Source organism: Arachis hypogaea, chromosome 16 (genome assembly GCF_003086295.3).
Source record: "Arachis hypogaea cultivar Tifrunner chromosome 16, arahy.Tifrunner.gnm2.J5K5, whole genome shotgun sequence".
NCBI classification, from domain to species: Eukaryota; Viridiplantae; Streptophyta; class Magnoliopsida; order Fabales; family Fabaceae; genus Arachis; species Arachis hypogaea.
The window spans coordinates 110655711-110667964 of NC_092051.1; the positions used below are offsets into that span (position 1 = coordinate 110655711).

Below are 12254 nucleotides of genomic sequence, written 5' to 3' on the forward strand. Positions count from 1 at the left end.
TCAACGCCAGAAACACGTTACAAACTGGCGTTCAACTCCAAGAATGACCTCTCCACGTGTAAACTTCAAGCTCAGCCCAAGCACACACCAAGTGGGCCCCGGAAGTGGATTTCTATATCATTTACTCAATTCTGTAAACCCTAGTAACTAGTTTAGTATAAATAGGACTTTTTACTATTGTATTAGACATCTTGGGATGTTTAGTTATTAGATCATGGGGGCTGGCCATTCGGCCATGCCTGAACTTTTCACTTATATATTTTCTAACGGTAGAGTTTTTACACACCATAGATTAAGGTGTGGAGCTCTGCTGTTCCTCAAAGATTAATGCAAAGTACTACTGTTCTTCTATTCAATTTAACTTATTCCGCTTCTAAGATATGCATTCGCACTTCAATATGATGGATGTGATGGTCGTGACAGTCATCATCATTCTCAACTTATGAACGCGTGCCTGACAACCACTTCCGTTCTACCTTAGATTGAATGGATATCTCTTGGATATCTAATACAGGGGACCGAGTCCGAGATATTAGTGTCTTTGTGGTATAAGTTAGAACACATGGATGGCCATTCCTGAGATCCGGAAAGTCTAAACCTTGTCTGTGGTATTCCAAGTAGGATCTGGGAAGGGATGGCTGTGACGAACTTCAAACTCGCGAGTGCTGGGCGTAGTGACAGACGCAAAAGGAGGGTGAATCCTATTCCAGTATGATCGAGAACCTCCAGATGATTAGCCATGCCGTGACAGAGCATTTGGACCATTTTCACAGAGAGGATGGGATGTAGCCATTGACAACGGTGATGCCTAACAGAAAGCTTGCCATGGAAAGGAGTAGGAATGATTGGATGAAGACAGCAGGAAAGCAGAGGTTCAGAGGAATGAAAGCATCTCTATATGCTTATCTGAAATTCTCACCAATGAATTACATAAGTTCCACTATCCTATTTTATATTTTATTTAATTTTCATCCACTATAATTTCTTAATACAATTTACTCTGCCTGACTGAGATTTACAAGGTAACCATAGCTTGCTTCAAGCCGACAATCTTCGTGGGATCGACCCTTACTCACGTAAGGTTTATTACTTGGACGACCCAGTGCACTTGCTGGTTAGTTGTACGAAGTTGTGAAACAGATATAAGATCATGAACGAGCGTATTGAGTTTTTAGCGCCGTTACCAAGGAATGGAATGATCACAATTTCGCACACCACATACTCTCAATTTCCTTTTCTATTGAAACAAGCGGCACGACGTGTCCCGACGGTCGATCTAACGGCATTCCGGCTAAAAAGCAAAGGCGCCACATCGGCCAAAAAGTTCAAAGACACAAAAGGAAATACAAAGTCACGACCTCATGCCTTTGGGATATCAACATACTTCCCGTCCTGAACTATTCTAAAGTCCCCAACAACCGAGAGGTCGAGGTCGGGAAAAAGCACGACCACCTGAGCCTTGATCCTTTCCTCCGTAGCCTTGACGACCTTCCGGGCATCCCTTACAACCTCCTTATTTTTCTTCTTTAAAGAGGACTCCTCTTGCTGAGGGGCCTCATCCGAGCTTATTGCTTGAACAAGCTTCTCCTCCAAGTACTTAATCTTCGTCTAAGTAGCAACGACCTCAGCGCGAGCAGTATTCAAAGAAGACGATAGAGAGAGATCACGCTCTGCCAACCTGTTGATCTCTATGGCATCCTCTTCAGCTTTCCTCTCCTTTTCTTCCAACTTGGTCTTCAGGGACTCTTCCTGGGCTTTCGAATCCATGAGATCCTTCTGGGAAGCCCGAAGCTTCGCTTCCAGAACCTGACAATTTGCCAAGACAGGCTCCACCTTCTTGGCGATGGCGGCAACTCGGAGGAGGCTGTGATAGGTCCACCTCCCCTAACCGGCAAGATCCTCATCCCGGAAGAATTCCTCCGTGCCTAGGAGAAGCTGGGACTCAATGAAGTGCTCGGCATCAAAGTTCTTCTCCATCACTGTCAAAGCCTTTCCAGGCAAGGTCTTCCTCTTTTTTGGGTTAGTCACAATGACCAAATCCTCGTCAGCCCCAAGGTCTTCCTCTTCCTCTTGAGTCGGCACCTCGTCAACAGGAGCAGCCGGTGGATCCTCACGAGTCCCTTTATCAGTAGGAGAAGCCTGCCCTTGGTCCCAATCCGCAACCTGGCCACTCCCCTCACCGACAACCCCGGGAACAGGACTTTCCAAAGGAGTTGCCGATGAGTCTTTGTCACTTTTTTGTTCAAAAATTGCATCAATGTAGCCATGGTAGTCTTCCTATCAGCCATGGAAACTACACGTGTAAAACAAATCATGAGACCCCAAAATGGGAAAGCACGCATAAAAATAACACACAGAAAAAGCAAAAGGACCGCTAACAACTCACATACATAAGACCGTCCGGTCTCTCAATCTCCCATCACCATGTGGGGATTAAGGTTTTTGTTACAAAAAATAGCCAACAAAATGTCAGCGATCTGGCGATCCTCCGGGCTCAGCCCATCATAAGTCACCTTTATCAAGTAATTGGACTCTTCCCCCAAACTCCAATAGGTTGGGATCCGTCTCTCCCCCTCCAGGGTAAGCCAGAAAGGATGATGGGCCTTGACCGGCCTAACCTTGAAAAAGGTGGCCTTAAACCCATGGAAGGAATCTTCTAAAAGGCTGCAGATCCTACGACCTTGCTTGGCCTGAAATGACATATATCCCCTCTTGGTTTTGCCCTCCCGAGAAAGATTGGTAAGGAGGAACAAGTAAAGGAAGATGTTGACAGAAACTGAGAGCTCCTGATGCACGGAAAACTTGTCTCGTGACAAATTTCCTTCGGCAAGTGTACCGAATTTGTCGTCAAGTAAAAACTCACAATAGAGTGAGGTCAAATCCCACAGAGATTGATTGATCAAGAAACTTTAATTAGAGGAATGTTCTAGTTGAGCGAATCAGTATTTGAGTTGAGAATTGCAGAAAATAAAATGGCGGGAAGGTAAATAACAGAAGAAGTAAATGCTAGAAATAAAGAGCTGGAAGTAAATGACGGAAAGTAAATTGCAGAATTGTAAATGGGAATGGGGTAATTGCTCATAAAAGTAAATGACAGAAATTAAAGAGAATGGGTAAGATCAGAAATGGGGAGTTCATTGGGTTCAGGAGATGTTGCATTCTCCAGATCAGTTTCATTTTCATCTCTTCCTCAATCAATGCATTCATTGATCTCCTTGGAAATCTTAAGTGATCGAATTACAATTCCTTGTAATTCAATCTCTCAAATCTTGATCAATAGCCAATTCCTTGGTCAATTGCTCATGAGAAGAGATGAAATATGGTCACTGATTATACCACATGCATTTCCCAAATCAAGTATTGAGAGGATTATAGTCACATATCAATCCAAACCCAATTTGGTCCAGCATGAGAAAGCATTTCTAGCATGATCCCTTCATTCCTCTTTCAAGGTTCAGAAGAGGTCAAAGTTTGAATAGCTTCTTTTCCAAGATAACTATTCAATTGGATGAAGATCGAAAGCTTTCAAGTAGAATCAAGAAAACAGATAGAAGAAGAATAATGAAAACTAGTATTGATCTATCAAATTACAACAGAGCTCCCTAACCCAATGAAATGGGGTTTAGTTGTTCATAGCTCTGGAAATTGAAAGCAAAGATGGAGAATATATGATGAAAACAAAACTAGAAGTGCAGAGAATGGTAAAATATAGAGAGTAGTTTTCCCAATTTCCAATCTCTCTTAGCAATTCAAAGCTACTCCTATATATACTACTCTTCTGATCTTCTAGTTGGCTCTTCAAGTCTTGGGTATGGGCCTTTGGATCTTGAGTTTGAAGCAGTTATCTTCTTCATTGGGCTTAGCTTTACTTGCAGAGAGAAAGTGTGAAGTGGGCAGGGACTTTAGCTCAGGACGTTAGTGGTGTTAACGTTAAGTGAAAATGTGGGTTCGAGAACGTTAGTGACAATCACCTTTTTCACTAACGTTCCTTACCCAAGTTAGAGCCATGTTAACCTCAACGTTAGTGGCACAAACGTTGCCACTAACATTGCCTCTTGGTCCTTCGCACACGTTATTGGGACTTACCTTTCCCAATAACGTTGAAAAGCCTCCCCCTTTCTTACGTTATAGTCCACATTAACTTAGTTAACGTGGCTCTTAACGTTAGCTTGCCAACCTTCGAGAACGTTAGTGACACTTACCTTTGTCACTAACGTTCCAATGTGCCCCTATCTCCCACGTTAGAGTCCACGTTAACTAGGTTAACGTGGCCTCTAACGTAGCAATGCTAGCCATCTTCCAACGTTAGTGACAAAGGTGAATGTCACTAACGTTGGCTCATCATCTCTCTTCCTCACGTTAACTTCCACATTAACTAAGTTAACGTGGGAGTTAACGTGGCTCATTGTGGCTTGTGTGGTTCATTCCAACGTTAGTGACAAAGTTAGGTGTCACTAACGTTGGCGATCATATACTTTCTCCACGTTGGCTTCCACGTTAACTAAGTTAACGTGGTAGTTAACGTGGCTTGTGGAGGCTTGGCCAACGTTAGTGACAAAGGTGAATGTCACTAACGTTGGCTTCTCTTTTGCTTCTTAACGTTAGAAGCCACGTTAACTAAGTTAACGTGGCAACTAACGTGGCCACTTATGAGCTTGGCCCAACGTTAGTGACAAAGGTAAGTGTCACTAACGTTGGCTCCATTTTCTTTCATCCACCTTAGAGTTCACGTTAACTTAGTTAACGTGACTCTTAACGTGGGCTATGATGGCTTCGAGGACGTTATTGACGATTACTTTTCTCATTAAATTTGCAAGCTAGCTCTCATTCCTACGTTAGAAGTCACGTTAGTGAGACTAACGTGGCTGCTAACGTGGTTCTTCCTTGCTTCCTTTGTCCTGAAATCAAGCAATAAAGTGCATCAAAGTTCTAGTTCAAGTCATGAGAAATGCAACATCCAATTTGTCATTAATTTCATGCCAAATCCTCATGAAATCATGTAAGGTGCACCATGTATGCTTGAATCAAGATGTAAGTGAATATCTACCCAAAACTAGTTTATTTTCTAAGGAAATGCATGAAACTACCTTAAAAACAGTAAAGAAAAGGTCAGTGAAACTGGCCAAAATGCCCTGGCATCACAACACCAAACTTAAAGCTTGCTTGTCCCTAAGCAAGTACTGGAACAAGAGAATGATGAATGGAATGCCAAGAGAAATGAGTCATACTTGTGGAAGTCATGTCCCTGGTTTTATGGTGGTTTCATGCATAGCAACTTAAGTTCATTCCTGGTTTTCAGACCTTTATCTTGTCCTAGAATACTCACTGTGATTGCATCCCATGAGACTTTTATTCATTGATCCTTTTGTTGTCATTTCAGGGCTTATTTGTGTTCTTAAGCTAAGTGCTCTGTAAGGGGGCAACTCTTTAAAATAAGCTTTCAGCCAACACTCCCGAACCAGTTGGTTCAAGGTGCTAGGTGGTTAAGCACTCCTAAGGACTTACTTCCTCAAGTCTCTCCCCCATACATACACACCACAGGCACTTGGTTTGTTTATTTTCTTTCTTGAGACCTTGGTGTCCAGTACCTCTTTGGGTTACTAAATGCTCTGTAGTGGGGGTTACTCTTGATAGTGGACTTTCAGCTGATAATCCCGAGTTAGTTAACCCAAGTTACCAAGTGATAACGCACCCCTAAGAGCTTATTCATCCAAGTAAATCCCTCACACAGGAACACCACAGACACATGCTTCAAGATTAAAACCATTGGTGCCTAGCCTTATTGCTTACTCTTTGTCTTTTATTTTTCCACTTTCATTTTTCTTTTCCCCTTTTTCTTATTAGGATCTTGTTATTTAGCTAGTCTCATGTGTATGTTCAAAGCATAGTATTCATGACAGATAGTTGTCTTCCCACCTTGTGGTTGAACTAACTTAGCTAACTTATGATCACACCATAAACTCATGAACTTACTCCATAGTATGAACTCCACTCTGGTCTTTTGTAAACACTCATTCTCTTTTCATTTGATTTAAAGGAACAAGCATACAAGTAAGCCAAGTGATGATGCAGTGACATAAAGACTAGCAAGCATAGACCTCTTCAACACAAAACTTAAAAGACAAAATAAAAAAAAGTTCAAACTAACATGGAAGCAAGTTCTATTTCATACAAGATCTTCCTTATTTAAACCATAGAGAAAGATGGACCAAAGAAGGAACTCCACCACCTTTTACTCATGTGCTTGCCCATGCTCTCCTCCTTGCTTGTCCTCCTTGTGTCCCTCTTGAGTGCTCGTACTCCCACTCCCTTTGCTTTTTCCAATCAACTTTTTCCAGAAACCACCATCTTCCATCTTCTTCTTTAGTGTTTCCTTCTGCTTTTTCACCTTCTTCTCTTCTTGTTCTACAAAATCTTTTTGGACCTCATCATATGTAGGGATGGCATAGTGTAGATGATGCATATGACTAGACATGTAGTTTAACTTGGCTTAAGTATTTACGTTGAACTCCTCCCTATGTAGTTGCCGTCCTTCATTAAGTAGAGTGAACTCATTGAATGCTTTCATCTGAGCTATTTGCTGCTGATTGAGTTCCTGCAAATGCTTATCTTGACGTTCTTGCCTCTCAGTAACTTGGTGGATGGCTTGAGTGAGATGGGAGTATTGTTCCTGTTGCTGCTCCATTTGTTGTTTCTGCCATTATTCTTGTTGGCTCATCCAGTTGGACTGAAGGTTTAGTATTTGCTCTTGTCCTTCCATATGTCTCATCCCCAAATCTTCAATGGCCCTTAGAAGGTGATTCATATTCAAGTCGGCTGGGTCATGATGCTCTTCTTGTTGATATTCTTCCTGATGAGGCTCCTCTTGGTGAGCTCCTTATTTCGCTTTTAGCTTCCCTATTTGTGGCCTTCTTTGTTGCTGAGCAGGTGTAGTATAGACCAGACGTTAGATTGTAACTAGCCTCCTAGGGTTCACCCAGTCTGGATTGCTATCCTCGAAGACCACCTTAGCCTTTGTGCACAGTCTGAGAATAGTGCTGGGGTACCAAAGCCTGACACCCGAATCAGCCTTCTCAGCTGACTCTTGAATCCCCTCAGCTATGAGTTCATGCACATTAATTTCTCCGTCCTGTACTAGGCAATGTACCATAGTCGCTCGATTAATATTGACCTCTGAATTATTTGCAGCTGGGAGGATGGACCTCCTTACGAGTTCAAACCACCCTTTGGCTTCCGGGCTAAGGTCTCCCCTCTTGATGAACCGGGGTCTTCCATCTGCATACCTCTCCCAATCAGCTACTATAACACAGATGTCAGTCACGATTTCTGTGAGCTCATCATTGTCAGGGCTCTTACTTATCCTTGCATGATAACTGGGCTCATCAAAATGCGGTGATTTCAAGTGAAGAGTTCTTGTTATGACATTTGGGCTGAAGTCCACCTCCTTTCCTCTTACATAGCTTTTAAAGGTTGGGGCCCTGGTTTTGTCTTCTCTAACCACATTTGCGTAGAACTCTTTGATGAGGTTTGCATTGATCTTCCCCTCTGGATTAGTGAGCCTTTGCCACCCTCTTTGTTCAATTTTCTCCCAAATCTGTGGGCACTCGTCTTCATTGATTTGGAAGGTTAACTCAGGCAGTATCTTCTTGATCATGATCCTTTCAAATTCTTATTCATGGAAGGCAGTTTTGAATCTCTTCTCATCGAAAGGAATTCTCTCCATTGGTTCTTTCCTTTCTTTGTCTCTTGGAGCTTGATGCTGCCATGCGTGGAGGTTAATGTGTACTGGTGTAGTGAAAAGAAGAGATGTAGGATTTAGAGAATGAGGAGTTGGGAGAACTGGTTGTTGGAAAGTGAAGTGCAAGGGATAGGAATTTCGAATGTGGAAGTGGTGCGGACTAAATCCACTTATATAGAGAAGTGGTGAGTGGATGAAAGGTGTGAATTGACGGAGTGGTTGCTTGATGGATGGTTGGGGTTGTGCATGGAATGAGCACAGGGATCATAAACTTTATGAAGGGGGTTGGTTCGGTCTCTAAGAGTCTCATTTTTTCAATGTTGCATGGCAACATTTTCCAATGCGTTCCTTCTTGAGACAAGTGTGTAGTTTCTCTTCATGAAGTGGCCGAACCTTCTTCATTTAATTGTCCAATCAATCCCTTTCAATGCTCCTCTCCTTTTCCCTATAAAAATAAGAAAAATTAATATCATAAAAATTTAAAACTTACGGCTAGAATAATAAAGAAAAAGGATTGGATTGTTTATTCATGAACACCAACTAACTAACTAACTGTGTATCCTTATATGCATATTCGTGGCACCTTGGGGTGACACCAAACTTAGTTTGGAGCACTGTGATGAAAAGTTTTGTTCAAAGCCCCAAGACTAGCATGCTCTGAGTTGCGCTCATGTTTTCTTGGCATGCTTTGAACACCAAACTTGTTCTTCACTATATACTGCATACTAAGGATCTCACTAAGTGTCTGTCAAGTTTGGGTTGGAGTCCATGAATATTGACTTATTCACTATTTTCTAAAAGCATATAAAACATGGGTTGCCTCCCATGAAGTGCTTCTTTAGCGTTACTAGCTTGACGTTTCTCCTTCATCAGGGAGGTTGATAATGCTTCAAGTCCTCCCCTCTTGCCTTGGACTTATATCCATTGGTTGTATCAATGATCTCTACATGTTCCAAGGAGAGAACTCTGTTGATAGTGAAGACCTTAGGTAACTGAGATGGTACAGTGGGGAGATCAGGGGGGATATCTGGGAAGTAAGCTAAGATCACTTTATCCCTTGGAGAGAAGTTCTCGGTAGGGATCTTCTTGTTCCTCCACCTCCTTGGTACCTTCTTCTTTGTTCCTTTTGATGTTGTCTTGCTCTTTGTGACTTCTTCTTCTAAGAGAATTTTGTTGTTGTCTTCACATGTCTCTGGTGGTTTAGGTTCCTCCAGCTTTTCCTTGAGCTGTGACAACTGCTTATTTCTTTGTTCGTCAAGCAAGGGCTTTCCCAGATGAGCTGGTTGTGCTTCAGTGCTTGCTTCCTCTTTCAGTATCTCATTATGATCTTTGCTTGGTTCTTTGTTCTCTTGGTCTGCTTATTTTGAGAGTTTGAAGACATTAAAGCTGAGTTGTTCATCATGGATCCTCAATATTAGCTCCCCTCGCTCCACATCTATGAGTGCTCTGGCTGTAGCTAGGAATGGTCTTCCCAATATGATTGGGTGGGTGTGACTCTCTTCCATGTCCAGGATGACAAAGTCTGTGGGAAGAAAGTATTTCCCAACCTTTACCAACATATTTTCCACCACTCCTATTGTTTGTTTTTGAATTTTGTCTGCTAGCCTGATAACTACATCTGTGGGCATTATCTCATTGATCTGCAGCCTCTTCACCAGGGATAAGGGCATTAAGTTGATGCTTGCTCCCAAATCGTAGAGTGCTCTATCAAACATTGTTTCTCCTATGGCACAGGGGATGTGAAAATTTCCTGGGTCCTTTCTTTTTGTAGGTAACTCTGGTTGAATGAGGGCGCTGCACTCCTTGTTTATCACTATAGTTTGTCCTCCCTTGAGTGAGCTTTTCCTAGGAAACAGTTCCTTCATATACTTGATGTATGCAGGCATTTGTTGGATGGTCTTGATAAATGGTATGTTGACATGCATAGATGCAAACAAGTCAAGAAATCTTGAGTATATTCTCTTCTCAACAGCACCCTTGAGTAGTTGGGGAAAGGGTGCATAAAGTCTCAGCAGCTCCTGTTGTGAGATTTCTGGTTCTTGGTGATCTTTTTCCTCCTTCTCTGTTGAGGTGTCTCCAGGTTATTCTGCCGACTTGTTTGGCTTGTCCTCAGTCTCCTTATCACTTATAGTGACCATCTTGCAATCTTCCCATCTTACTTTCTTTGTTTCACCTCTCGGATTCTTCTCTGTGTCACTTGGGAATCCATCTGTAGGTTTGGGAATCTGCTCAGAGAGATACCCCATTTGGGATTCCAACCTCTTGATTGTGTCTCCCTGGTTCTTGAAATTGGCTCGTACTTCCTCCTTGAATGCCTTGTTGTCTTGAATCTCTTTGCCTATGCCTTCAAGTAGATTCTCAATCCTTGAGAGTCTGTCATCAAATGATGGTAGATTGGGATTAGAGGTGGAAGGATGAGGAGGGTTATTTTGGCCTTGGTAAAGGTTTTGAGAGGGTTGGTTATGTGGGTGCTGATATGGTCTGGATGTGAAATATTGGTGGGCTGCATTGTTATTGGGATTTGAACGTCTTTGATCTAGGCCTTGGTCTTGTTGATTTCTCCACCCAAAGTTTGGGTGATTCCTCCATCCAGGGTTATAGGTCTTAGAGTATGGATCATGGTTTTGCCAAGGTGAATTCTCAATGTAGTTGGCTTGCTCCTGACTACCCTCTGCTTCTTCATTCACTCCTTCTTAGGTTGTTGATGAAGTAGTGATTGCTACTACTTGGTTCCTCTCCATCTTCTTGGTGAGGTCAGCCAGCTGCTGGGTAATGAGCTTGTTTTGGGCCAACAGAGCATCTACATTGTTTAGCTCCATTACTCCTCTAGTGTTGCCTCTTTCAGAAGCATAGAAATAATCATTCTCTGCTACTGTTTCAATGACATCTATGGCTTCCTCAATGGTTTTCTTCTTGTCCAAAGATCCTCTGGATGAATGGTCTACTGCCTTCTTTGATTCATATGACAGGCCTTCATAGAAAATGTGCAGCTGCACCTATTCGTTGAACATGTTAGGTGGACACCTCCTTGTCAGGTCCTTAAACCTCTCCCATGCTTCATAAAGAGTCTCACCATCTTGTTGCCTGAAAGTTTGGACCTCAGCTCTCAGCCTATTGATTCGTTGAGGGGGTAGAATCTTGCTAAGAATTTGTTCACTACATCTTCCCAAGTTGTCAAGCTCTCCTTCGGGAAAGACTCCAGCCATTTGGCTGCCTTATCCTTGAGTGAGAATGGAAATAAGAGCAGTCTATAGGCGTCAGGATGAACACCATTAGACTTCACTGTGTCACAAAGTCTCAAGAAGGTGGTTAGATGTTGATTGGGGTCTTCTTGGACACTTCCTCCGAACGAACAGTTGTTCTGAACAAAGGTGATGAGCTGTGGTTTTAGTTCAAAATTGTTGGCATGGATGGTTGGCTTTTGAATGCTACTTCCACAGTTTCCTGGGTTTGGATTGATGTAAGAGCCTAAAACTCTTCTATCCTCCCCAGCATGATTTGCTCGACCTCCTCCGTCATGGTTGTGAGCCTCTTCCTCACGATGGTCTTCCATGTTTTCTTCCATGTTTGGTTCAAAGTATTCCTCTTCTTCCTCAGCACCAACCACTCTTTTTCCTCTTGCTTCCCTCCTTAATCTAAAGAAGGTTCTCTCAGGTTCAGAATCAAAGGAAGTTGAAGCCCCGCTTCTTCTCCCTGTCATACAACCAACAAAGCACAAGCAAGGAAAATAAATGCAGAAAGTATTCTGTTAGAATTACTGTTAGTGTGAGTGATGCAATATATCAAACAGTTAGTGGGTTAGTGAACTGAATTGTAAATAACGAAAAGAAATGAAAAAGTAGGGGGAAGGGAAGAAATTAACTAAAACTGAAAGTAAATTACTCAAACAGAAAATTAAATCAAACAAAACAAAAATGCTCAATCTAGTTATCCTCCGATTTAATCATTGTTGATGCACAATCAATCCCCGGCAACGGCGCCATAAACTTGATGCACGGAAAACTTGTCTTCTGACAAATTTCCTTCGGCAAGTGTGATGACAAGTCATCCTAGCCTATTTTAGCTAGTCTTTTTCTTTTGTTTTCATTAGAATTATGCACTTTCTTGAGCCATAAGCAAGCCAATTGGGTAGATTTTCATGTTTCCTTTGATTTAATCAACCATGTATGAATTCATGCTATTTCATGAGGTTTTATGCTAAAATTGTCACATATTATGAAAGAATGAATATCTCATGATTTTGAGCATAGCTTTGATGTGTTTGGTTGATTAATGATAGGTGAAGAAAGCTTGGAGAAAGGTTGAAGCAAAGAGGAATGGCTAGGAGTGAAGAGAGGACAATGGAATAAGTGAAAATTGAACCAGGAAGCATGAAGTTAGCCCCAACGTTAGCCCCCTAACTTGGAGGCTAACGTTAGGCATGAAGATTACTCCCTGGGCTCCCCACGTTTGAGCCAACGTTAGCCCCATAACTTGGAGGCTAACGTTGGCACATGAACATTCAAGGAAGAGGCCA

At 42.2% G+C, this 12254-nt stretch overlaps 1 non-coding gene across 1 annotated transcript; it reads left to right on the forward strand.

The window, feature by feature from the left end:
- The first annotated feature begins 10747 nt into the window (after positions 1-10747).
- LOC112761639 (small nucleolar RNA R71) lies at positions 10748-10851 on the forward strand. Its single transcript, XR_003182026.1, has one exon. It is a non-coding gene; the product is annotated as a small nucleolar RNA R71 (small nucleolar RNA).
- Positions 10852-12254: the final 1403 nt, after the last annotated feature.